This window comes from Phocoena sinus, chromosome 18 (assembly GCF_008692025.1).
Source record: "Phocoena sinus isolate mPhoSin1 chromosome 18, mPhoSin1.pri, whole genome shotgun sequence".
In the NCBI taxonomy this organism is placed as follows: Eukaryota; Metazoa; Chordata; class Mammalia; order Artiodactyla; family Phocoenidae; genus Phocoena; species Phocoena sinus.
This window is the reverse complement of record NC_045780.1, coordinates 77,351,482-77,377,094: the sequence shown is the minus strand read 5'-3', so window position 1 is coordinate 77,377,094 and position 25,613 is coordinate 77,351,482. Positions and strand designations below refer to the sequence as shown.

The 25,613-nt window shown below is 46.7% G+C and overlaps 1 protein-coding gene and 1 pseudogene across 2 annotated transcripts in view; one reads left to right on the top strand and one right to left on the bottom strand.

Moving 5' to 3' along the window:
• Positions 1 to 25,613, bottom strand: part of COL4A2 (collagen type IV alpha 2 chain) — a 177,131-nt gene that overhangs the window by 142,973 nt on the left and 8,545 nt on the right. The gene's annotated exons all lie outside the window — the stretch shown is intronic.
• On the top strand, positions 15,009 to 16,902 carry LOC116743165 (annotated as a pseudogene).

Below are 25,613 nucleotides of genomic sequence, written 5' to 3'. Positions count from 1 at the left end.
CCAGAGTAGAGGAGGAAATAATTTGAAATAGCAAAGAGACCAAAATAAAGAAAAAGATTTTTTGTTTTATTTTTGTTTTTTAAACTCTGGGGAATAGACACAGATATGAAACTTTCCTAGTTTTTATTTTCACTTCTATCAGCTCTAGGTGGAAAGATAGTTTAAAAGGAACTGAGTACAGGTAAAGTCAGACTGCATTGCTAACAGGAGTTAACAACGTTCTTACTTTTGCAGGGCATGATATAAGTGAGCACAAGGCAGGGGACAGACAGATGGATGGTCCATGTCCCTCGGTCCCAGGCTGGTTACCTTTCTCCTCCCTCAAATGAGGACAGGTCTTAGGGACGGGCTCATGCAGGATCGGCCTGTGGAGGCCGGAGAGGCCCAGTTCTGGGCAGAGGACATTTCAGCATCTTTCCTGTGGCCTTTTCCCTTGCACTTCTCCCTACATCTTTGAGATTACGCTTTATGTAGAATTTTGCACTCTCATTTTTCTTAACGTTAAGCATTTCCTCATGCTACTAGAAGCTCTTCATAAACAAAACATTCATAATATGTTGGCTGCATAATATTTGTTCTTAAGCGATGCACCCAAATCTTCTTAACCATCGCCACAATATTCTGGACGGAGATTTCCCCAAGTTTCCCAGGTTATAAATCTACGCTGCAAGAAACGAATCTGTTTAGCTAATGAACATCTCGAAGGAGGGAGCCGTGGCCGTGGGGACAAGGAAACGGTACAAGCTCCTCAGCTTGGGAACCGGGTCCCAAGTGTGAAACCTGGATGCCACTCACACCGAAAACGCGCGTGAACAGAACGTGGCCATGGGCCTCCCTGCTCACGCAGGTCATGACCCTGTGGTTCTTCGGAACAGAACCAGGGGTACACGACGCAAGTACGTTCCGACATGCATGTGGCGATTATGCTCATAAAGGCTTAGATGCAGGCCACGCCTGGGTGCCTGGCAAACAAAAAAACACACCACAAATGAACAAGTGCTTCACAAGCTAGGTCTCTCTCTGAATGTCAAAGTCTGCAGTGATGGCCCCTGCCCGGCTCCCAGGAAGATCTACCCCACAGCTTAACCTAATGGCAAATGCTACTCAGCTCCCCAAACAGAAACGAGGTCTGTATCTGTGTCATAAGCATTTATTAACCTCCCCTACGGGCAGGACTTGGCACTTGGGGGACACACACTCAACGTGCCAAGTTCCTCATACTCTGAACTCACGGCAGGTTCAGACCAGGGGGGCGGTGAGATGGAGTGAGCGTGGGAGTCAGGCCCCACCACTCACTAACTTACCAGGCCTCAGCTTCCCCGCCTGTAACACGAGGATATATTAGTTCATACCTCACCGAGTGACCCTGGAGGTAACGTGAGCTAAGGTATGTAAGGCACTTAGCCCAGGGTCTAAGTCTGGATACGACCTGGACGGCATTAAGTCTTCCTAACTATTTGTAACCACAACTATACGGCAAAGCAGATGTGACTGTCTAAGTGCCTTAATAAACGTACAGAAAACTGGCAAGGGAATTCAGACACGGGAGTGATCATGTCCCAGTGGGAAATCTCAGCAGCCTAGAGGGGTGCCATATGCCAGAGGCTTCCGTGGGCAGGTGGAATCCTCCAGGCAGGGGAGGGTGACATTCAGACCCGGAAGGGGTCATCCACAGTTGGCAGGAGCTGGGAAAGTGCCGGGGACTGGGGAGAAGCTCACCCCCGTTCACTGGAGTGTCCACGGCTATCAGGGAGCAGGCTGGCCCAGAGGGTTGGGGGGAGGGTTGAGACAAACAAACCAAGAAGTCAAGATTCATGCACCCCAATGTTCACTGCGGCGCTGTTTACAGTAGCCAGGACGTGGAAGCCACCTAAGTGTCCATCGACAGACGAAGGGAGAAAGAAGATGCGGTGCGTGTATACAACGGAATATTACGCAGCCATCAAAAAGAATGAAATAATGCCATTTGCAGCGACATGGATGGACCTCGAGACTGTCATACTGACTGAAGTAAGTCAGACAGAGAAAGAGAAATACCGTATGAGACCATTTATACGTGGAATCTAAAAAAAATGATACAAATGAATTTATTTATAGAACAGAAACAGACGCGCAGACTTAGAAAAAGAATTTACGGTTACCAGGAGGGAAGGGTGGGGCGGGGGGAGGGATAGACTAGGAGTTTGAGACTGACATGTACACACTGCTATATCTGAAAGGGATAACCGACAAGGACCTACCCTATAGCACAAGGAACTCTGCTCGGTGTTCTGTAATAACCTAAATGGGAAAAGAATTAGAAAACGAATAGACACATGTATATGTATAACTGAATCACTTTGCTGTACACCTGAAACTAACACAACATGGTTAATCAACTATACTCCAATATAAAATAAACAGTTAAAAAAAAAGGAAAAAAAAAACAGAGGAGTGAGAAAACGAAAAGAAGTTGAAATTCATTTGTTGAGAGGCCTCAGAATCATTATGACAAGTCTCCCTTAGAGGAGCACGAGTAGAAAAGTGCAGAGGGCTGTGCCAATGCCACACGGGAGCAGGTGATGAGGCTCTCCAGGAAAAGGCAGGCACTGCTCAGACGTGGGTATCCTTCCCTCCACTCAGGGAAGCCACGCTGTCACCAGCGGGGCGTGTTCTGTCTGGGACACTTCAGTCACAACCCATCCTAGAGAAGTTGGGAAATGTTTGGAGAGGAAGAAAAGTGCTTCCAAACACTGCTCCCTACGCAGAGAGTTAGAAAAGAGACAGGTGCGGAGACAGAGGACCCAACATGTGCGCAGGTGCAAGAACACGCACCCTCTCAGGAAGGGAGGAGGCTCAGCTGTTCCCAGTTTCACTGCAAGCCCATCAGGAGGACCTGGGCTCAGCCATGCAGGCTGGACGTGGGATGGGGATCAGGGCTGCAACAGGGTGTGGAGAGTCATCGTGTCTTCTAAGTGCAGAGAGGATCTTATTAACAAAAAATAGTTATCTTTCTGGATGACGTGAAGGACATTTCTGCCCACAGATGGGGCCAAAGAAGAAGGACATGGAGGGTTGCCATAGAGACACAGTTCCAAGTTACAGAAGTAGGAACCATCAAATGGCAGCCACACCCCTGGAGTGGTCACAAATCAGAGGTGGAATGTGGGCACGGCTGGTGCAGAGCGGGGGGTTTTCTTTGACTCTCAAAACAATTTCTTAGGGTGATGGGTAGACCTTTGGCATAACTACAAGCTCCTCTACCTTCTACCTCTTTCAGTTGGTGGAACACATCCTTTCCAGAAGCAAGCCCTGTTGGGTCCTGCGAGGACACTGGAACCTCTCACAGACACTTTCTTGCTGGCTCAGAGACAGGACTTACATAACTACCAATGGAATTTGGGCTTCTGGAAGTATCACCGTGTTAGACTTTACCGTTGCTGGAAGTAAGTACACATTTGAGAACACTGCTGATGTGACAAACACGCTCCAGGCCAGCCACACAGGAAACCAGGTGATGCTGGGGGAGTCACTGCTCACCTTTCAGAACGTCACTCCTAAGGATGGCAAAACATGGTCCAAACATAAAAACGGATTCTTCTATTAAAAGTGAACAGATCAGAAGACTGGACAGATACACATCTCTGTGAGCCCAACTTTTCTTGCCTTCTCCTTCTGTCTGCCAGTGCTTGCCTTCTTAGGGACATCATCAACATTCAACATTCCACAGTCAACATTCAGACTCAGGAGGACAGAGGAGAGAAGAGGAAACAGTGCTACGTGAGAAAGCACCATGTAGAGGGAGTTGTCATGCTTATTTCACAACGGTAGTGACAGCATTGGTTTGTGGTGTTGTCACTATCACCCTGTCCCTAGGTCACTTCTCTCTGTATTTGAATCTCTGATCTAAACCTGATTAAAGGCGAGGTGGGCTTGGAAAGTGGTTTCCTATGGTATTTTCTATCGTATGATAGTCCAGTAAGCTATTTTGGGTATCATACAATTTTATTTTTTATCTTATTAAAAAAATTTTTTTATTGAAATGCAGTTGATTTATAATGTTGTGTTAGTTTCAGGTATACAGCAAAGTGATTCAGTTATACATAGGTCAATAAAATGGACAACCTAGAAGAAATGGACAAATTCTTAGAAAGGTACAATCTCCTAAGACTGAGGCAGGAAGAAATAGAAAGTATGGACAGACCAATAACCAGTACTGAAATTGAATCCGTAATTTAAAAACTCCCAGCAAACAAAAGTCCAGGACCGGACGGCTTTACAGGTGAATTCTAACAAGCATTTAGAACCTATCCTTCCGAAACTATTCCAAAAATTTGCAGAGGAAGGACTACTTCTGAACTCATTCTATGAGGCTACCATCACCCTGATACCAAAACCAGACAACGATATAGCAAAAAAAGAAAACCACAGGCCAGTATCACCAGTGAACATAGATGCAAAAATCCTCAACAAAATACTAGCAAACAAACTCCAGCAATACAGTGAAAGGATCATACACCATGAGCAAGTGGGATTTATCAAAGGGATGCAAGGACTTTCCAATATCTGCAAATCAATCAATGTGATACACCACATTAACAAATTAAAGAATAAAAACCATATGATCATCTCAATAGATGCAGAAAAAGCTTTTGATAAAATTCAACACCCATTTATGATAAAAACTCTCCAGAAAGTAGGCCTAGAGGGAACATACCTCAACATAATAATGGCCATATATGACAAACCCACAGCTAACATCATACTCAATGGTGAAAAGCTGAAAGCATTTTCTCTAAGATCAGGAACAAGACAAGGATGCCCACTCTTGCCACTTTTATTCAACATAGTTTTGGAAGTCCTAGCCATGGCAATAAGACAAGAAAAAGGGATCATATAATTTTAAAGGTGAGCTTGGGTTCTGAAAACAGCTTGTGTGGGTTCTAACATCCATCTCAAAGCCTACTGGTGAAGTATACATAATACGCTGGGGGTTAAAAAGCACTTCCTGGCTTGATATTGCTAATATATTCTAGACAGTACAATAAAGCAAGAAAAAAGAAAGAAAGAAAAGATATAAGGACTAAAAAGGAAGTTGTGAAGCCATCATTTGCAGATAACGTGATTGCATCTCTAGTAAGCTTTTAGGGTTAACGAGTTTGGGAAAGCACTAACCATAAAAAGATGGAGAAACTGGACTACATTAAACTTTGAAGTGCCAGCTCATCCAAGGACTTCATTAAGAGCGAGAACAAGTAAGCCACAGAGTGAAACAAAGTATTTCTAACACATGTAACCAAACAGGGGCTTGTATTTAGAATAAAGGGCTCCAAGTCAGTACCAATATAGACATTCAGGAGAAAATCAGGCACAATTCTCAAACCTGTGATCACAGGAGATAATATCCAAACGGCCAATAAATACACACAAACGTGCCTGGCCTCCCCAGTAATCAGGGAAATACAAACATTGCAAAGGGTAAATGGAAGACATCAAATTCTTCTGCTGGTTGTCCTGAATTCGTTTTTGCGGTATTGCCTCATTCCTCCTACGCCCTTAGTCTTAGAAACAGGGCTCTGTGGTTGTAAATGATCTGCATCTGAGAGCTGTCGGGGTCTGCCGGAACACCCCGCCCACCCTCTCATCACCACCCCAGTCAGGGCTGATGAATGAGGGTCGGGCCTGAGTTTTCGTGGCTCAAGGCAGCCGACCCCGGCAGATTGCCCGATAGCTCCAATTCTGTGGTGGCCTTGCCCACTATTGACAAGCAGGGAAAATTATGACTTGCCCTTCTTTTCAACAACATGGAAATCTCTGAAATGAGGAAGATGGAAACTTGCTGCCGAAATTATGGAGATTCTGGGTAGGTCTGCTATCTCTCAAGTTATCTTGTTCTTGTCATCACTTTGACAATGAGTCTCAAAGGAACTGGGAACTATATACTGATTGATAGGCCAACTGTCTAATGGCAGCAATTTTAACTTCGTTACTGCCTGGCATTATCACACGGTTTTATAGGTGTATTTTAGGTCCAATATACAATGTTCAAGTGGATCTTGGAGGATGATTTAAGAGCTTTGGGATCTTTCTAGAAGAAAAGAGTAGCAGTACATTTCCTTTTCTAAAAAGCTATATGGAAAGAAAAAATTATCACTGACCCCAAGAGAACCTGAACGCCCACAGACTACTGAAATAGCATTTTGGTGAGTAGCTATTTTACGTAGAAGTGCAGAAGGTGTAAGACACAAGGTAGAGGAATGCAGGCAGCGAAGACTCAAAAACAGCCTAACAGCCTGATTACCGGACTATGTAGGGAAGAATCAGTCAGCCGAAATAGGCCAGGACAGGAAACCTTGCTGCCAGTTCCTGGGAGAAAACTCTTCTTAATTGCTGTTCTGGAAACTAATTGCACCAAACAGGAGGTCTTCAATTCAAAGGAACTCGGCCAAGTCACCCAGCTCTATGGTACCTATACGGTACAGCATCTACAATGGATCAAACAGAAGCACGTGGCTCAGAGCAGCGTTTCAGGAGGGAGGTGGACAGCTAGTACTGGAAACCTGGGCAAATAAAGAGATGCACTTTGCTTTGAACCATAAGAGAATCCCAGAAATACTGGCCCGAGGAGGTTTCAGGCAGTTTTCAGAGTTGCTCAGACGAATTGTGAACAAACAGATGGGGAGTCTCAATAGATTTCAGGGGATTTGGCCCAATCAAGCTGGCACTGTGGCTGAGAAGGGCTCTGTGTTGTACTGTTCCTCCCCCCACCCCCCAGCTTCATTCCAACTTGCCACCCACGTCCACAATGAAGCCACTCAAGTAAAACATCGAGTTACAGCAGTATCTTTCCACCCTTGCCCTAACACTGCATCCCCTTCTAAACGCTGACACGCCAGTTGTCTGCTTAGTGACCGTTATAATAATGAAAATTCCTTTATTTAGCTTGCTTGAGATGAAGTCAAGCAGCCGTAAGAGGGGCTTTTGCAAAACAAAATCAAGTGTCACCCGCAGTTAAAGGGGCCGCGGAGAGCCTTGAAATCTTTCATGGTAAAACACAGCATCCATCCCGTTTCACAAGAAAATTCTTACAGGGCTCCTCAGATTTGAAAAAGGAGCACTTCGTATTTAAAGAAAAATAAAATGCATACCGTGTTGAAGCAATATACTTAGTGCATCTGCCACCCTTGGCTTTGCCAGTAAGAGATGAACAGCCGGCTTCATAAGATATAGTTCGGTGCGTTTTAAAGATTCCTCCTCTAGCCGCTATGGAATTATGCACTTTGCTCTCTTTTCCTACCAACATCATGGTGGTTGTAATAGTCCTTTCTTTCTTTAGTGGGTGATTGGGAATAGCACATGGATACGTCCACGGAGCTGCATGAATCTGGAATAATCTGCTCGGGACAAACCCTTCAGGAAAAAGGAGGGATCCAACACCAGCTCTGTCACAACCTAGTGACGTTATTAGCATGTTACTGAATCCCTCTGGCTCCCCTTCGCTTCAGCGGTAAATAAGATGACAGCACCTGTTCCGTCTATTTACAAGGCTGCCGTGAGGATTAAAGGAGATGATGGCTACAAAAGAACTATAAGAAATATATAAGATAATCAGGCATACGGACAAGAGGGCAGGTTTTTTTTGCAGCATCCAGGGACACTGAGGTCGCCTACCCTCCAAATACCACATCTTCTGCCTCTTGTTGATTATTTTCTGTGTATTCTCTCTTCAGAACCATGAATTCCCACCGTGCCCCTTCCTAGTGGTTCCATTATTGTCTAGGACTTTTAAGAAAGCCTTCGGGGGACTCCCCTGGCAGTCCAGTGGTTGGGACTTTGCCTTCCAATGCAGGGGGTGTGGGTTTGATCCCTGGTCGGGGAGCTAAGATCCCACATGCCTCGCAGCCAAAAACCAAAAAAGCATAAAAAAAAAAAAAAAAAAGAAAGCCTTCGGTATGTCAGGAGTCTCATCTCAGCTTTCTGGATTCTCTAAGTTAGGTATTCTTAAGAATTTAGTCTTTCTAACTTTAAGAAATCAAAACTCAGGTGAACTCCAGGTGATGTTAGTGATGGGGGATTGTTCTTGGAGGTGTACAGAGTGATGAAAGAGTTAATGTGGTGCCTTACACTCCTTTAAATTTAGTATGGCTTTCAAACCACCAGCGTTTAAAAAATCAAATACCCCAGGGATTGAAGTAATGTTACAATCGACTTGTTCAAAGGTCTAGACTTCCTCCATTTAATTTACTTACGCATCTTGTTCAGATGAGCATGTTTTTTTAATCTCTTCACCTGGTTATGGACTTTAAACACACTGGGCTAAAATAGAAGAATTTATCTTTGCCATAGTATGGGATCTCAATGAAGTAGGAGCTTTGTTGCATGATATGGTTCTATGATGATCAATGGGTTTGACTTGGTAGACTGTTTTGTTCACCATTTCCAAAACAAGCCTTTAAAAATAGTGAATCATGTAATTTACTCAAAAAAATGATCTAACATATAAAATGACTTAATCAGTGAAATTAGGTGACAGCATTAGTTTATCAAGGCTGGCACCTGACTAGGGCTTGGGTTCACAATTCTACCAGGAGCTGGCTGTGTGGTTACAGGCCGGTGTCTGTACCTCTCTGGGACCCAAATTTGCCTTGAGGAAGAGTCTGGACTAGTTGATCCCTAAGGTCTTACCTGCCTCTGAGCTTTGACACCTAAGGATGACCCCTTCACAAGGAAAATTTCCTTTTATATCATCTTTCATATGGTACAATCATTGAATTAAACATGCTGTTAGCATGTTGAACTATATATCTGCACCTTCAATTTCTTCTGAAAGCCCAGTGTTTTATTTTCATATTTCATGAAAGAAAGGAATGAAATAGAAAAAAGATAATAAAATGCTTAACAGGCAAGTCTCCGCTTATACCTCATTTGTTCCACTGAACTTGATCAGCCTAGTTTGGCTCTTCCTCAATGTCAAACCAGACTGAAAATTTGGACTAGTTTTATTTAACGTGTAAGGATTAGATTGAACAGGAAAAAATATCTGATTTGAGGAATTTTGAAAAGAGAAACAAAATTTTACTTTTTTTTTTTTTAAAAAAGAAACAAGTCAACAATCCAGCTAAGAAGTCATGGCCCTCAGACAGAGGTTCTTCGGGGTGGTTTAAACAAACTGATAACACTCATCAGGAACAAATTATTTTGTGCAGGTAAATGAGTGCTTCAGAAGTGTCTGAAGGAGATTTGTTTTCTTAAGCAGATGAAGTATCTTCTGATTAACTTTTTCAGACTATCCATATTAACTGAACACTTCTTACCTATAGTTTACTGAAGACAAAGTCACAATTATTAGTCTAGATTAAGGCGGTTTATGGAACATGATCTATAGTTTAGCATTCTACCATCACCTAACAATCATTTAAAATACTGACGCTGGGTTTCCCTGGTGGCGCAGTGGTTGAGAGTCCGCCTGGCGATGCAGGGGACACGGGTTCGTGCCCCAGTCCGGGAGGATCCCACATGCTGCGGAGCGGCTGGGCCCGTGAGCCATGGCCGCTGAGCCTGCGCGTCCGGAGCCTGTGCTCCGCAACGGGAGAGGCCACAACAGTGAGAGGCCCGCGTACCGCAAAAAAAAAAAAAAGAACAAACAAAAGAAAAATAAAATACTGATGCTGTTTCATAAGTAAAATTTTAGGAAAATGTTATAAAAATCTATTTAGACTTTACTAAGTCTATGGGAAAATAATAATTTTGTGTATGTGACCACGAAAAGCTGTTTATGTTCACAATTTTGTTTTAAAGGATAAATATTTAAAAGATGACGTCCAAGGGCTAAAACTTCCCTCGGAACCAGTGCCTTAACTAATGATAAAAACAAAATTAGCTGGGTGTGGGTCACAGCAGGGGAACTATTTCTCTAGGGCTGCTGGGGGACTTTAACGCTTCAGTGACACCCACAGAATGAATTCCTCTCTTGAAACAACAAAAGCAAACTACTTCAAGCTGGATTTCTTTGTTTTTCATTCCAACACCCCATCTCCAGCTCAACATTATAAAGAGACATGAGCTTAAAAATTAGATAATTGACAAGGACCAGCTGTATAGCACAGGGAACTCTACTCAATATTCTGTAATAACCTATATGGGAAAAGAATCTGAAAAAGAATAGGTATATGTATGTGTGTAAAAAAATCAACTATGATGTTCAATAAAAAATAAAAACAAACACCTGGTGCCATTTGAGAGGGGCCACTCTAAGGCACTCTCAGTTCTTTCTCTCTTAATGGCAAGAATCGAATGTAAAACGTAGGGCCCTTCTGACCCTGAGATGGACGGGCCAGGATGGCTGGCTGGGTGGCAGTGGTGATGTAACAGTTGTTTTCTGGATGGGATCCAGTGTGGTCAGCGATGTGGGGAGAAGCTGTCTTCACTACGCAGAGAAGGTGACTGTGTGTGCTGAGCCCTGGGTGGGAGGTGGGGTGAGGACCTGAACATGTGGACGGAAGCCAGCCAGTGGGGGGCAGTGAACTGACCCATGTAGAGTGGCTGGTGAAGTCGAGATGTGGATGCCAGGAACCCTCCAGGTGACAACCCATCAAAGTGGCTGAAACAGGGGTCCCTGGGGAGAGGGCCACCCAGGTTGGGAGGCAGCAGATGTAGGCGGGGGTGAACGCACGTGTGTTGGAAAGGGCACAGGTGTCTGAAGCTGAGTCTCTACAAGTGACTAAGTGAATGTTGCTTTAAGCTTCTGGGCACAAAAGGGGTCTACACTGAACAGGGCTTTACCTCCAACCCAAGCTTGTTATCTACCCACGGTCAGGCTCTTTTGGGCACAGCTGGCTTACGAGCTGCCATCGGAGGCTGTGACTTTCACTGATTTTTCAGCAATAACCCAACAGTCAAGCTAAGACCGTGTTATCCTCTTGTTGCCACGTTGATGAACAGATTAGGAATCAAGACGCTGGATGTAGATGGAGCCCCCTGGACATGACCCAAAAGAATCAGGATCACTAAGGAGGCAGCTGGACGCAGTCTGGGACAGAGTGGGAGAAGCCGGGCCTGAGGAAGAGCCCGAGTCTCTGTGGAACCCCTGTCGTGGAGGCCACAGGAACCCGAGAAGGGGCCCATGCAAACCGGGGTCAGTGAAAACTCCAGTAACTCATGTCCACGAACAGCCTACCTAAGACACACCTGGGGCCTGCCATATGCGGATGGAGAGAGACACTGAAGGCACATCTCTCCACCGAAAAGCCTTTGGAGTTACGTGCCAAGGCTCCACGACTCAGGGACGCAGGGGGGCTGTCACCAGGGAGAGCGGCAAGGAGGGACCTGGTCAAGTTCAAGGGATCATTGAGTTCAGGGGAGAGAACAGCAATCACGGCACCTGTAGGGGTGTTTATTCTGCACCAGGCACTGCATGCGGTGCTTTACGCACCTTATGGGATTTAGGCCTTTTAGCATCTAGCTGAGGGAGGATTACAAACTCATTCCGCAGAGGAGGACCTGAAGATCTCACCCAAGGTCACAGTCAGAATGAAGTTCTGGGAGGGGACACCTGCCCCTCAACCACCACATGCAAAGTACAAATTCTGTACCTTGAAGGAGACAGGAAACCAGGAACACAGTGTCCCAAGGGGAAATAAAGATGCACAAAGGGCCCACGTGATTGAAGTCTACAGGAGGGACCTCGGTCATTGTGCAAATCAAGGGTTCACTACCTCCATTCACTAATCTTCCGAAATGATTTCCTTTGTAGACATTTGCCTAATAGGTCTGCCTACGTAATCTTTGCTCTTATCTCTAATATACGCTTGCCCTACATGGAATTTTCCAAAGGACTCCGTTCGGTAGATGCTTTAACCAGAGACAGTCAAACGCACGACTGACCATCACTGGGGAAAATCAAGTGTCATTCCACGAGGGACAGAGCTCCTTGAACAACTCAGAGAGAGAAGTGGGTGGAGGCAGTGTGCTTCCGATTTCGTTTCAACAGGAAACAGCCTTCAAGTAAACTCTCCATGACGCAGGAGAGTTTTCTGTGTCTAACACTTAGCTCTAAACAGTTACTCTGAAATGTGTTGATTTCTGATCGCTACGTACACCCTTTGGGTTAAACTGTTCAAATAGTGACGACCTAAAGCTGATGGTGTTAAGGAGACCCGTTTTTTTTATGGGGATAAATATGCTTTCGTGAAATAGGCCACGATGCCCCTTCTCCCGGCCCCTTCCCTGCCCAAACAGGCTGTTTTTGCAACGCTCAGGGTCAGACTTGCTCTCAGGCAGGACACGACCCCGGGAGGCCTCAGCCAGCCCAACATGTCAAAAGATAAAATGCTTTGCAAAGAGAGAAATTCCTTAACCCTTCCAGAGAACAGCAGATGAAAACGATCTTTCTCTTATCTCTAGCTTTCCAAAAATTGCCTGTGCGAGCGAGCGAGTGGAGCGTGGTTTTTTGCAGCATTTTAGAAGATTGGCGGGACATTTTCGGGGAAACAAGCCTGGGTGTACGTTCTTTTGATGGTGAGGAGGTGACTGTTCAAAGGGCAAACAGAATCACAAGGCCCTAGAGACAACTAAGACTTGCTACCCAAACTGTGGTCTCTGGACCAGCAGTAGCTCGTCACCTGGGAGTGGGATAGAAATGCAGAGTCCCAGGCCCCGCCAGGCCTGTAGAGGCTGAATCTGTGGAATCAAACACAGTCTGCCCAGCGCCGCTCTGGCTCAGCTCTTCCGACTCTAGCCAGGATCTCAGAGCAGCGTCTGACGTGCTTTCTGTGGACTCTGTGTCAGCGATCGGCGTTTCCAGGGGAGGGTGACTTCCCAGTGAAGCCCCCTTCCCCCAGAAGCCTCGCGATCCCGGGCCCAGTAGGGAGGGCATCACGGGGCCAAGTTCAGTTATCACCTTGCCTGATAAGCAGGGGTTTGAATGACCTCCCCCCGTTCCATCGGTTTGGTCACTGGTCCACTTTCCACATTCTCACCCTCGACAGGGTTTCCAGAAGTACAAAGGCGGCCACTGGCCAACCTCCTCTGCTCTGAGGGAAGAGTCCAGCTCAGCCTGCAGACCTCACTGGCCGAATGCCGCCAGGAGACAGCTGGCACTCTGTCTTGCGGAGGAAGCATATTTTGCATTAGTTTGACTTTGCAGACGAGCCGTCATCGTCTATCTACCCCAGTAGTTTTCACGCAGCAGTTCAAATCGAGTGGAGAGTGAGAGCAGCCTGCGTCAGTGGCCGCAGGTGCGCGTTTCTCTGGGCTGTGCCTTTGGCCCCTGAGCAGCGTGATTCGTGCTGGGATTCTGAACAGAAAGTCCCCAGACACTGCGTGCCAGTTCTGACCAGGACTCCCGTCTTCCCAGCTTGCTTCCCTCCTGCTGGCGTCTGTCTGGGCCGTGAGTCAGAGCCCAGCTCCCACGCTGGACCTGCACTGGATACTGGGCTCCCAGGACCGTAACCCTGGAGCTCACAGGGCTCTGGCTCGCAGAAGAGCAAGCGCTCCTTCCTTAGGAGCCTTCCACGGCGCCTGTGCCTGCCCTCCCATCACGAGCACAGCAGAGGCGGCAAGAGTCACCTCTGCTGACTTTCTGTCTGGGACTCTGACCCTCTGGCTGGCCCCTCGGCTTCCCTGCTGCTCACTCGTTTCAACCCTGCGATTCACAATTGCAGAGGAATGAGTATGAGTTAAAGAGACGTATTTAGCACCACTAACTTAAAAAAGAAAAAAAAAACCCACAGCAAGATGGGTGCAGGCATCCCGGAGGCTCTTTATGCCAACACCTGATGCCATCCCTGGCAGGGGGCTGCTTCTGGGACCCCCTCCTCCTCCTGGGTGTCAGGTTACAGCATCCTGACAGCTCCCACCCAGTGCAGAAGAGAAGCTCAGAGCAGCTAGTGAGCCTCAAGCGAGCCCGTCTTTGGGATCAGTTCAAACTACTGATGTGGCTAAAGGCCCTCAAACTCCCGCCGCAGGATCCCAGGGGACTGGCTCCAGGTTTTTACTGGATCGATACCTTTGTCCATTGGCTTCTCTCAGATTGAGAGGTTCAGCAGAGGGGGACTGGGGCAGGATGAGACCTTGGGCTCAGTGTGTCAGAAACAGTGCACCGAGGGACCCACTCTATCAGGGAGTGGTCAACATCGGCCGGAAAGCAAGACCCACGTCAAGAGGAGAGGGGCCACCAGCGAGCCACGCAGAAGTGGGAGGACCAATCTTAGAGACCCAAGTACAGAAGCCCCGTGGCCAAGGGGCCCACCTGCTTCTTCTAAACTTGACTCTAACCACCGAAACCTACCAGCCAAGAAAACAAAGCTAAACTTGAAAACAATACCTTAGAAAAGTACAGGAACATTATTCAGCCTCAAAAAGGAAGGGAATTCTGACACATGCTTCAGCATGTCTGAACCTTCCAGACGTTACACTAAGTGAGATCAGGCAGTCACAAAAGGACACATACTGTATGACCCCACTTACATGAGGTCCCTAAAACAAGCAAACTCATAGACACAGAGACTAGAGGTTACCAGGAGCTGGGAGGGGGGAAGAGCGAGTTACTGTTTAATGGGACAGAGCTTTGGGATGATGAAGAAAGTTCTGGAGATGGATGGAGATTGCACATCAATGTGAATGTTCTTAATGCTACTGACTTGTACACTTAAAAATGCCTAAGATGGTAAATTTCAGGTTGTGTGTGTTTTATCACCGTTTAAAAAAAGGATAAAAGAATCAACAGAGGTTTGCACAAGATAGATATACAAGAGACCTGAGGTAACATTAATAAGATCATTTTCAAGTGATTAGTTTACAAACACTGTACGTCTGTAGTGTATGTGATGTATGAATCACGTGTCAAAGTTTTACTTTTTAATTTCAGGAAATTGATCTAATATTTTTTTTTTTTTTTTTTTTTTTTTGCGGTACGCAGGCCTCTCACTGTTGTGGCCTCTCCCGTTGCGGAGCACAGGCTCCAGACGCGCAGGCTCAGCGGCCGTGGCTCACGGGCCCAGCCGCTCCGCGGCATGTGGGATCTTCCCGGACCGGGGCACCAACCCGTGTCCCCTGCACCGGCAGGTGGACTCTCAACCACTGTGCCACCAGGGAAGCCCTGATCTAATTTTTAATACATGAAATGCTTAGCAAGTATAGAGAGCTAAGACAACTTTTTAATGTGAGGAGTTAAGAAAAACCTCATGAAGGCTGCCTTTTTTTCTCTGTTTATCCTTAGAGACTCTAGTTAATTAAACCCAACCAGGAAGAAAAAGCAACACGAAGGCAAAAATGTTGGCAGAATAAACAGCCTGTCTTTTGTCCTCACTCAACAACTAGAAGGATCAGGATTTTGCTAAAGGTACTGTAGCTAGAGATAGACAATTCTGAAAATGGAGGAAACGTATGTTTATATGTACACCCCCTTTTAAGTAAGTTTACTTTCTTCTGAGACACTGCTCTGGCTTTGCTCTCTCACAATGTTAAAATGGCTTTAATACAAAACAGAAGTGATGGTCCAGGTTCGACTTTGTTCTGGGAGCAGGCCTTTCTATCCATCTGAAGCATCAGTGTGATGCAGACAGACATTCCCTGTTCTGGAATTTCTAGGCAGGAGTCAACACTCTTTTCAACTGCATTTACTTCCTAATTAAGGAATTTTGGGGACTTAAAAAAAAAAAAATCCAGAGCGAGCATGACTAATCTTCCTTCCTTCCCCCTCTGGAGTAAAGTCAGTCATTTATTTCTAGAACATGAAATTCCAATCAGGCGAGGAGCAGAAAGTGGTTTGGGTGGAACAGTCAGATGAACGGTCGTTTCTGCTTGACCTCTTAAATGCACAGGGAAGGATTCACTGACTTTAGTTTTTGTGGAGACCAAAAAGGGTGCTGATTCTCTGGAGGATTTCTTATACCATGAAGGATATGCCTGTACCAGCATCCACGCAGATGGATCACAGAGAGATAGAGAGGAAGCCCTTCACCAGTTCCGCTCAGGAAAAAGCCCAATTCTAGTGGCTACTGCTGTGGCAGCAAGAGGACCAGACATTTCAAATGTCAAACATGTCATCAATTTTGATTTGCCAAGTGATACTGAGGAATATGTACATCGGATTGGCCGTACAGGACACGTAGGAAACCTTGGTCTTGCCACCTCATTTTCCAATGAAAGAAATATAAATATCACAAAGGATCTGTTGGCTCTTCTTGTTGGAGCTGAACGAGAAGCACCATCTTGGTTAGAAAGTATGGCTTGTGAACACCACTACAAGGGTAGCAGTCGTGGGCGTTCTAAGAGATTGGGTGGATGATTTGGTGCCCGAGAGTATCGACAAAGTAGCAGTTCTGGCAGTCCTAGCTTTAGTAGTAGCCGTGCAAGCAGCAGCCACGGGGGTCGACGTGGTCATGGCAGCAGCAGGGGATGTGGTGGACGTGGCTATGGAAGCTTCTACAATAGTGATGGATACGGAGGAAATTACAGCTCTCCGGGGGTTGACTGGTGGCACAGCTGAGTCCGCTTCGCAGCAAAACCACCATTTCGAAAAAGCTAATATGGAAACCACATGTAACTGAGACTGTATCGTGTAGTTTCAAGAACTAGTACTACATACAACAGATAGCTAGCGGGAAGCAGCCGCATAGCACAGGGAGATCAGCTCGCTGCTTTGTGACCACCTAGAGGGGTGGGATAGGGAGGGTGGGAGGCAGACGCAAGAGGGAGGCGATATGGGGATGTATGTATATGTATAGCTGATTCACTTTGTTACACAGCAGAAGCCAACACACCACTGTAAAGCAATTATACTCCAATAAAGATGTTAAGGAAAAAAACTAGCACTGCATTACCAGCTGTGATTCTCCTGAAAATTCAAGGGAGCTCAAAGCCAAAGGAAGAAAAGAAAGGAACAATCAACAAGCCTATTAAGAAGTTGGGGTGAAGACTTAACTGCTGTAGTTTGGTTTAACTTCCCTTCTGCTTATTCCCATCCCAAACTGCATTTATAATTTCGTGACTGAGGATCATTTGTTCGTTAATGTACTGTGACTAACTCCGGGCAACTTATCATTATGATGTCCTGTTGGCTCAGTAATGCTCAAGTTTTCAATTGTTTTGACAAAATAAATGCACCGAACTTGGGCTAAAATCAAACCTTGGCACACAGGTGTGATACAACTTAACAGGAATCATCAAATCATCTGTAAATATTATAAAGGAAAAAATCTTGGGCTGTCTCCTGCGTTAGGACTTTTTGGTACTTGCAGAGAGGGTAGGAAAACACCTTACGGTAGAATTAGTTTCTAATGCGGCAGCCTGTACTAAGTTGAAGTTCTGAGTTGCTCACTCAATCCTGGATGGGCACTTGTAGTCTTTAAATAAGCCGTTCCAGTCATGATGAGGTGGCACGTATGAATACATCCACACATGTTTCAAAGCACTCTTCGAAGTTAAGGCAAGTAAATACAGCCATTCCTCTTTTAATGTTTAGGTTACTAATTCTAAGCTAGGCAGATGTGGGCAAATTATTACAGGAAAAGTTTAAAAGTTTTGATAACGAAAGTGTTTAGGGGAAATTTCATCTAATTAGATGTTTTGAACGCCTGCCGTAAATAAAATTGAAGTGGTAGAATGGCTGACCATGCCGGTGACCAGTCCTTTTAAGGACCTGCTTGGATTTGGGTCTTTCATGCATGCTAGTGTTGATGTTTTGTGGTCAAGAGGACATGAGCAGGAGGGGTTGTGCAGCAGGTTTTTATTTTAATGCAGATTCTCATTTTTCTGTTTAAGCTGCGCTGAAATGTTAAAATGGCTTTTACACTTGTAGAATTTGTAAATCAGAGTAGCTACAAACTCTGAAATTCTTGAGATCACACAGGTTGGCAATAGGCACTGCACTGCACAAGGCGTTATTTCTATATAGTGCAGTTTTAATGTATTTTAGTTGCATAGGTTTCCATTGTATTCTGCTAAATTTGACCAAAGGTGATTGTTCACCAACTAAAAATGCCTCTGCCACTTGGAATTCTGTGCTCATTTTGTGGCTGGAATATAGTGATCTTTATAGACTGATATTTACAATGGCATAAGGCGGCAAAAATTTCTCAAAGTGCAACAGATTTTCAAGTGAACTGTGCCTTGTTCTAAAACTTTATGAAGTAGGTGCACTCGACGGTATTGAGGTCATTTGTTACGGCGCTACTTCAATTAGTATAGATTTAGACTCTTGTACATTTTGCCCGTAAATTTTTACAAAATACTTGTTTTATTGCACGTTCAGAGAATTTTAGATCTATGTCTTGTGTGCGTGTCCTTAAACTTCCAATCTTATTTTGTCTCTTGGAAATTGTTGAACGCAGCGTGTTAGGAACTAGATTCTAAAATTTTATTGGGGACCATGGAATGATAGTTGAGAAGAAAACTACTTGCACACGACAGATTTTAGATACTTTTTGCTGCTAGTTTGTGAAATATTTATTGAACATTCTGACAAACATTTATTTTTGTAAGCCTAAAAATGATTAATTGAAAGTTTAAAGAAACTTGACCAAAAGACAGTACGAAAACACCGGCACTTGAATACTGAATGTCACCGTCTGTGACATAAAATATTTCAGGGTAGTGTGAGCTTTTAATGTTAAGTCCTATTAAACGTGAGTCAAATTAAGCTGACCCAGCATTGGCAATATAGGTAGCTGTAACTTTCTGACAAAATTTAAGGCAAAATTGGCAACTTGAAATTATAACATGCCAAGGTTTTGATACATTTGTCTTAAAATATTAACGAAACACTTCTAGACACTGCTATGAAGTGTCCACCTTTTCAAAGGTTCTCAGAGTTTTATTTAGTACATATTTTGTTCGGTCTGGTTTTCAGTGTCTGGCATATTGAGGTTCTCAAACATGTGGTTGTCTTTGTGTATGGCCATAATCAGAGACTTTTAGATTCAGTTTTGTCAGCCAGCAATATTTTCAGTAAATAAGAATGGAATTAAATTTGCTGAATGTAAACATCGAACCTCAAGTCACTGTATTGTTTAATGTATTAGTTTTAGGTGCTAGCACTGTTTGAAATTCCCTTAAGTCACCTGAGGGTGTCCCCGGGGCTGGGCCCCCCACCAGCATTCGGGAGCGTCCCCCAGGTGACGGCCACGGCAACCAGGTTGACAGACACTGCTTAACCCCGATGCCTGCCCCCCCACCCCACCCCCAACCCGGCAGCAGCTCACTCCCAATTTCACAAAGCTCCCTGGGTCATTCTCACCTCCTGACGGGCCGAGGTCCACTGGTTTCATAGGAAACTACAGGCAAATTCTGCATGTAAGTAACTGCTGTCAGATCCACTTTTGAGCAAAGTTTTACATCTAGAAGGGCACAGGGTGTCAGTGAAGAAATTTTGGAATGGAGGTGAAAAAGAGGCAAACAGAACCTGTAAAGAGATATTTGTATCTCTTTTCTCCCCAGCTTCTTTGATGGGACTCCACTGACTTGAATTGGGAGAGGCTGGCTTTTGTCTTCTATCTCCTGGCAAGAACGATTCAAGGGGAAAAGGAGAGTGATGTGCTGATACAAGAACTCCTGCTGGGAGGGGAGAGAGGGAGGGGAGACGGGTGTGTGTGTGTGTCCACTTATAACTGGATGGAGGGGTCCCTTCCCTGGTCGGGGTACACTTTCCTCCCTGCACAGGCAGCCACAGCTGAGTGACCTGGCTGGGCTTCCTTTTTAATCAAGAGCAGACCTGGCAACCGTACATACTCTTCCTGTAATTGAGTTGCTCTGGTTCCTCAGAGAATCACTTGGGAGAATATGAAGACTGCATTCTCCTTCGAAACCCCAGGAAATCTGTTAAGGCTTTGAAGGAATGCTTCACACCATGCCTGGAAGGCCTATTCTTCTGTGATGCTGGGAAACGGACCCGTTACCAGCCAGAAAGGTTGCTGAACTGACCCCTCCTTTGACGAGCCTTCTTTTAAAACAGGAATGATCTCTGCCCAAATTGTCATTTTGTTTTAAACTTTGCAGCTTTTTAGTACTGCAATGAAAATGAACGTGTCTGCTCTTCTGCACTTTCACAAAAGCCAAGGCAGACAGCTGAAAAATCACTGCTGCACCATGCGACTTCACAACAAGAAACGCATTGATTTTTCCAGCCTCTGTCATCTTGAAATTGACAAGCAGACACAAAAACTGATGTCTACACGCACTGGTAAGGTTTACAAATCATTTCAGACTGTTCGCTGCTAATATTCCTTGTTTTGCAACGGGAAGGGGGAGGCTGGGCCATAAAAGCTGATGACTAAGACGAAGGAAATCCTGTCTGAGCTAAGATTGTCTTGGAGGGGAGGGGCGGGGCAGGGAGGGAAGCTGCCAGACCTGGTGGGAGCTGTAGGAGAGGAAGGTGCTTTTCAGATAGGAAAGGAGAGTCTCTCAGGCCCGTATTTGGTCCTTCATTGCAACTTGGAAGGTTGTTACAATTCGGACCGTGACCAAGTAAGGAAGAAAGGGAAGGGGGTGATTTTCCCCCTGGAATTTCCAGCCGCACTCTTCTTGTTTGAGGCCACCCACCGGCCTTGCTCACCTGGGCGCTCAGGAGGAAACGGGTGGGTGTGTGTCCTGTTCATCCTGGCTGTGGAACCACAGCAGCGAGTGAGCACTGCTGAGGCCCTGTTAGGCAAAGGCTGGGGGTTCTCTCCGCTCCTTCAAGAAAGACGTCCTCTCCTAAGGTTCCGTGGTGTGTTTTCTGTGCCACATTGCCAAACCAAAGCCTCTAGAGTTTTCTTGCTTTGTTAAATGATACTTGGGTCTCAGAATCCTTCGAACAAAATGTTCTTTGTTTGTAAGTCTTTCCATTTGTTCTGGAAATAATTTAGTTACACCTGGACCTAACTTTAATTAAAATTAACATTCTTCCCTTGGCGGGTGTTTTTCAAACTTAAGAAAATACAAACAACTGTCCAAAGGCTTTGGGAAGACTCCCCTGCACCCATCTCACCAAGTGGACACGGGAGCGTCAGCGAGCGTGTCCCCAGCTCAGGCTCCTGGCATTACAGCTCCTCCCTACCAGGCAGGGTCCAGTGCCCGTGGCGCCCAGAAGTGTTAGGACCAGAACCTTCTTCCCCATGGTCCCCTTCCACATCCCTCAGTCCCGCTGGCCTGCTGTGCCCACGCCACGTCCGCCTCCGCCCGAGGGCCCGTCTGAGCAGGGACCCTCCTCTCCTCTGTCCCCAGGGCCACACGCACAGCATCTGTGTCACGGCAAAGAGCCCGCAATGGCTCTTCTCTCCTCTAAAGTAGGGCCTCTGCGGGCCGCCCGCTCCCCATGGACAGCACGTTTTACTTCAAAATTCCATCAGACAATTGGATACTCCTACCCCGAACACACAAACACACGCATACACACACACGTGCATGTGCTCAGAACATTCCACTTGCTGCCCCTGGCCTGTCCTCCTCTGGGACACAGCCCCGAGTCCACGAGAGGACTGACGTACATGACTTGTGAGTGGACACTGGTCCTAGCAGAATCGAGACGTGTTGTTTGGCGAACGGATTTCACATCAGTGAACTTGTGAACTTGTGACACAGATACTAACATTCCTGTTTGACACATGAAGAAAAGGAGATAGAGAAGGAAAAGTGGCTTTTCCTGGTCACTGGACTCCAACCCAGATGCTCCAATGCTTTTGAACAGACCACGCCTGTCTACCTGCTGGCAAGTGGGAACTCCAGTGAAAAACATCAGAACAGAAAACAAAGCAGGGAAAGCAGACCCCGAGGTAGGGAAGCTGGCGCTGGTCCAGGAAAAATGGAGCCTGTCATCATAACACTGCTGTCCACGGGGGTCCCCTGCACAGCTAAAGTAATTTTAGGAAGGGCTCTTACTCCCCAGGGGGTTTAAGTAAATCTTTCTCCAGGTCAGGACTAACTATTTTCCAACAGCCTCTCTACCTGCGCCGAGACAATGCTGTGTTTGCATGCCTCTGCCCCCCACGTGCCTGTGGAACATTCATCTCCCCTGCCTGGGAGTTCGAGAAGGACCCGGAGAAGGAGAAGGGTTTGGGGACTCTGTCCTGTTGATCAGACCCCCCGGCCAGCTTGTGTGTCCCCCTTGGTCATCCTCCAGGGGTCTATCCTCATGCAGCCATTCTAGTCTTTGTTTCTCAGAGTTTGGGAGCCGCTAGTCATTCACACTTGTAGGTCAGCCTCTCTGCAGAGGGACCCCAGAATGAACAGGTCTGCCTGATGCGTCCTCGAGACCGTCCTTCTCCTCCTGCCTGGGCAGCCCTTAGGGAGAAAGGAGCTAGGGTCCTCCAAAGGGCGCGTGTGTGTGCGCTTGTGTGTTCTATGTTCTTTATTTCTCTCTCTCATCTCCATGTCTATCTAGCTCTCCATCCATCTACTATCTATCTATCCATCTATCATCTATCAATTTATCTATCATCTATATCTATCTTTCTCTGTCAATCATCTGCCGTCTACCATCCATCTATATTCCATGTAGATAAATAATATATACATATATTTACATATAATATACATATGTATATTTTACATAGCCAACATTTTGCGTATTTTGAGTATGCTCACATACTCTATGGCTAGGGATTTGTTGGCCTAGCACCATGGTTAAGAGCAGAGGCTACAGAATCAGCCAGTCCTGGGCTTCACACCCAACTTTATTCCTTATTGACCTTAACAAGTGCCCTAACCTGTGTGCCTCAGTCTGCACATCTGTAAAGTGGGATAATCACAGAACTGTGGGTGTTTAGCGGCTAATGTGTGTCAGTGGCTAGGATCAGTTCCTGCTGTGTTTCCCCTGTGGGAGATTTTAGCTGTTCCTGGGGTTCTGAAATGCTAGAAACTTCCTTAGGGGCTCCTCTTTCTTATGTTGATCCCAGGGGAGCCCACAAAGACCCTCCCAGGGGACCCCTCCTTTTCTCCAACCTGGAGCCAGGGGCAGGGGTGAGGGCAGAGGAGGCGAGAGGGCTCCCCATTCCCTGTGTCACTCCTTCCTGACATTAGTCTGAAATTATTGCCCAGCTGTTGATAATAGCCTCTCTTTTTTTCTAATGGACAAACCACAGCCTGGGAGGCATCCCAGGGAGCACGTGTCTTTGACCGTGTCCACAAGCAGAAGCCCTTTCCTCTGCTCTCATGGGGCCCACACCACTCCACAGAGTCAGACACACACCCAAAAGTGCTCAACACGCAGAAAAACACACCGTTACGTAATTCCCACCAGGTACCAGAAAATCAGTCTGTAATTCTTCTGTAATTCCCACATGGGAGATCACTGAAGGGGGCAAAAACAGCAAAATAGGAATTTTAGGGCCTGAAACAATCCCTCGGAAAAAAGGCAAATCTTTCACAGACAAATCAGCACTTCCTTTATCATCAGGTACAGATAGCTTTAGCCAGTGGGGGGTAGCATTTAATTGGGGAAAAACAACCACACCGGGAAAGACGACATTTTAATCTAATCTTTCCTAGCTGTTCCGTGACTGTCCTTCTCATCCAGAAGGTTTGTTTCAGCACTTTCAGCTTGCTATACCTTCACTCATTTACGGCACAGGTGCTTTACTGGGTGCCTGCTGTGTTTCAGGCCCTGGATCCTACGATGTAGCCGTGAATGAGACAGGAGGAAAGATGTCATGTGCCCTAAGCCTTGGGCTGTGGTGGCAGAGATTCCAGTGGGGATAAAATTATGTGAGAAAAGACAAACGCTTAATGTCTACAGGGCTTAAGGATGATGACTTAAAGTCCTGGCTCTCTAATGGTAATTTTGGGAGGGCACTTTAATTAGCCTCTGCAATGGCTCATTTCCGAGGGACAGGGGCTCCAGCTGGGTGCGGGATTCTGACACTGGCTACGGGAGGCCTCTGACAGGCCAGGGGCAGGGTGTCCTTTAGGTCACGGGGCTTCAGGCTACTTCAAGGAGAGAGACCGGGCGTGGGCGAAGCTGCAAAACAGAGCTGGCAATGGCTGCTCTGTTCCTGCAGGGTGGTGACACAGGCAAAAGTGCCAGGTGACAGCCACTGGCCGTTGGCCATCCTTGTTCCTGGCCCTTGTCCCCAGCCAGTAGAAGCTGTGGCCACTTGGAGACTGCTCACCCCAAATTCTGCAGCGGCCTGCAGCAATGCAGGGAGTGCGTGTGGAGGGGGGCTCGGGGACCCCGGACGTGCCACTTTCTCATCCTTGCTGTCCCCTGGGGGTCCTAGGCATGCAAGAAGCTGGTGGTGGGCTTTCCTTTCCCACACGGCCAGCCCCTATGGATGGGACACTGGCCTGACAAATTAGCGAGTGAGCCAGAGCTGTGAGCATGTAAAAGCCTCCTGGAGACGACACCATCCTGCAAACCTGCTGTGCCATCTCGAGCTCAGGAAACAACTGTGCAACCGTGTTCCTGCCCCGGTCAGTCGGTCAAGAAGAGGGAGGCCATTGTAGCTCAGCCCTGGAGGCCCTCGGAGACGCCAAGCTGTGGAATCTCCATTGGGGCGCCTTCCCTCCCCTCTCCCCATAAAGAACCCCACCCAAGTTAGGGGAACAAAAGCCCTTTCCCCAGGCAGGGGCCACTTCTGCTAGATTTCCAAGGACACAGAAGTGCCTTTTGTTTGCTTTCTTCTATCAGAGCGAAGCATGGGGACACGAGCTCCCTTTTGCTGATCCCCAGTGTGCCGCCCGCTGTCTCTCTGCCCGCTCTGCACCTGTCTGGACCAAGCATGCCAGATGTGACAGATTCATGGCTTCTAAGGGCAGATTTTTATTCTGAAATGAGTTATATTTGCTGAAAGGTTGCGAAGAGAATTCGGAGAGTCCCCATACAACCCTTCAGGCAGACGTGATGATGTGATGTCAACATCTTACACAACCTCAGCCCATTCTGTCAAAACTAGAAATGAACACGAGCACATTCACTCAACCACAGACTCTATCAGAATTGCACCAGTGTTTCCACCAATATTCTCTCTACCTTCCAGGATCCGATTCAGGATACCGCACGGCACTTAGAGGAGCACTTTTTTTACAAAAGAACTTGTTGCTTCAGAAGGCAGCCTCGTTCAGGGCGGCAGAATCCCGTCGGAACGGAACACCCAGTGCACAACGGGAGCGGCAGGAGATGGGAGACCCCGACACAGAGACCAGGTCCAGGCGCCCGCGGGCTCGGAATCTAGTGGGTGGGGCGGAGCTGCTCGCATGTCCCTTGAAAGTCACTCCCTGACCGCATGGAGGGGGCTGGAGAAACCCACGCAGTCTCCCTAAGATTAGACACCTTCTAATCTTCTTTCATGGATAATAAAAAAAAAAAAATCACACAGCCCCAGGGGGGCGATGAAATCAAGGTTAGTGAGTCATTCAGGCCTGTCCCAGGAGAGTCTCCTTGGCGGTGGGAGCAGCCACCAGGGTGGTGGCAGGAGGTGACCACCAGATAACCTGCCTGGCCTCTTGCCCCAGCTGATCAGGTATCATTCACTGGGTTACAGAAGCTCCCCACCCCCAAAGATAAGAAGCCTCAAGCAGCATACTTTTTTTTTTTTTTCTTTTGCGGTACGCGGGCCTCTCACTATTGGGGCCTCTCCCGCTGCGGAGCACAGGCTCCAGACGCGCAGGCTCAGCGGCCATGGCTGACGGGCCCAGCCTCTCTGTGGCACGTGGGATCTTCC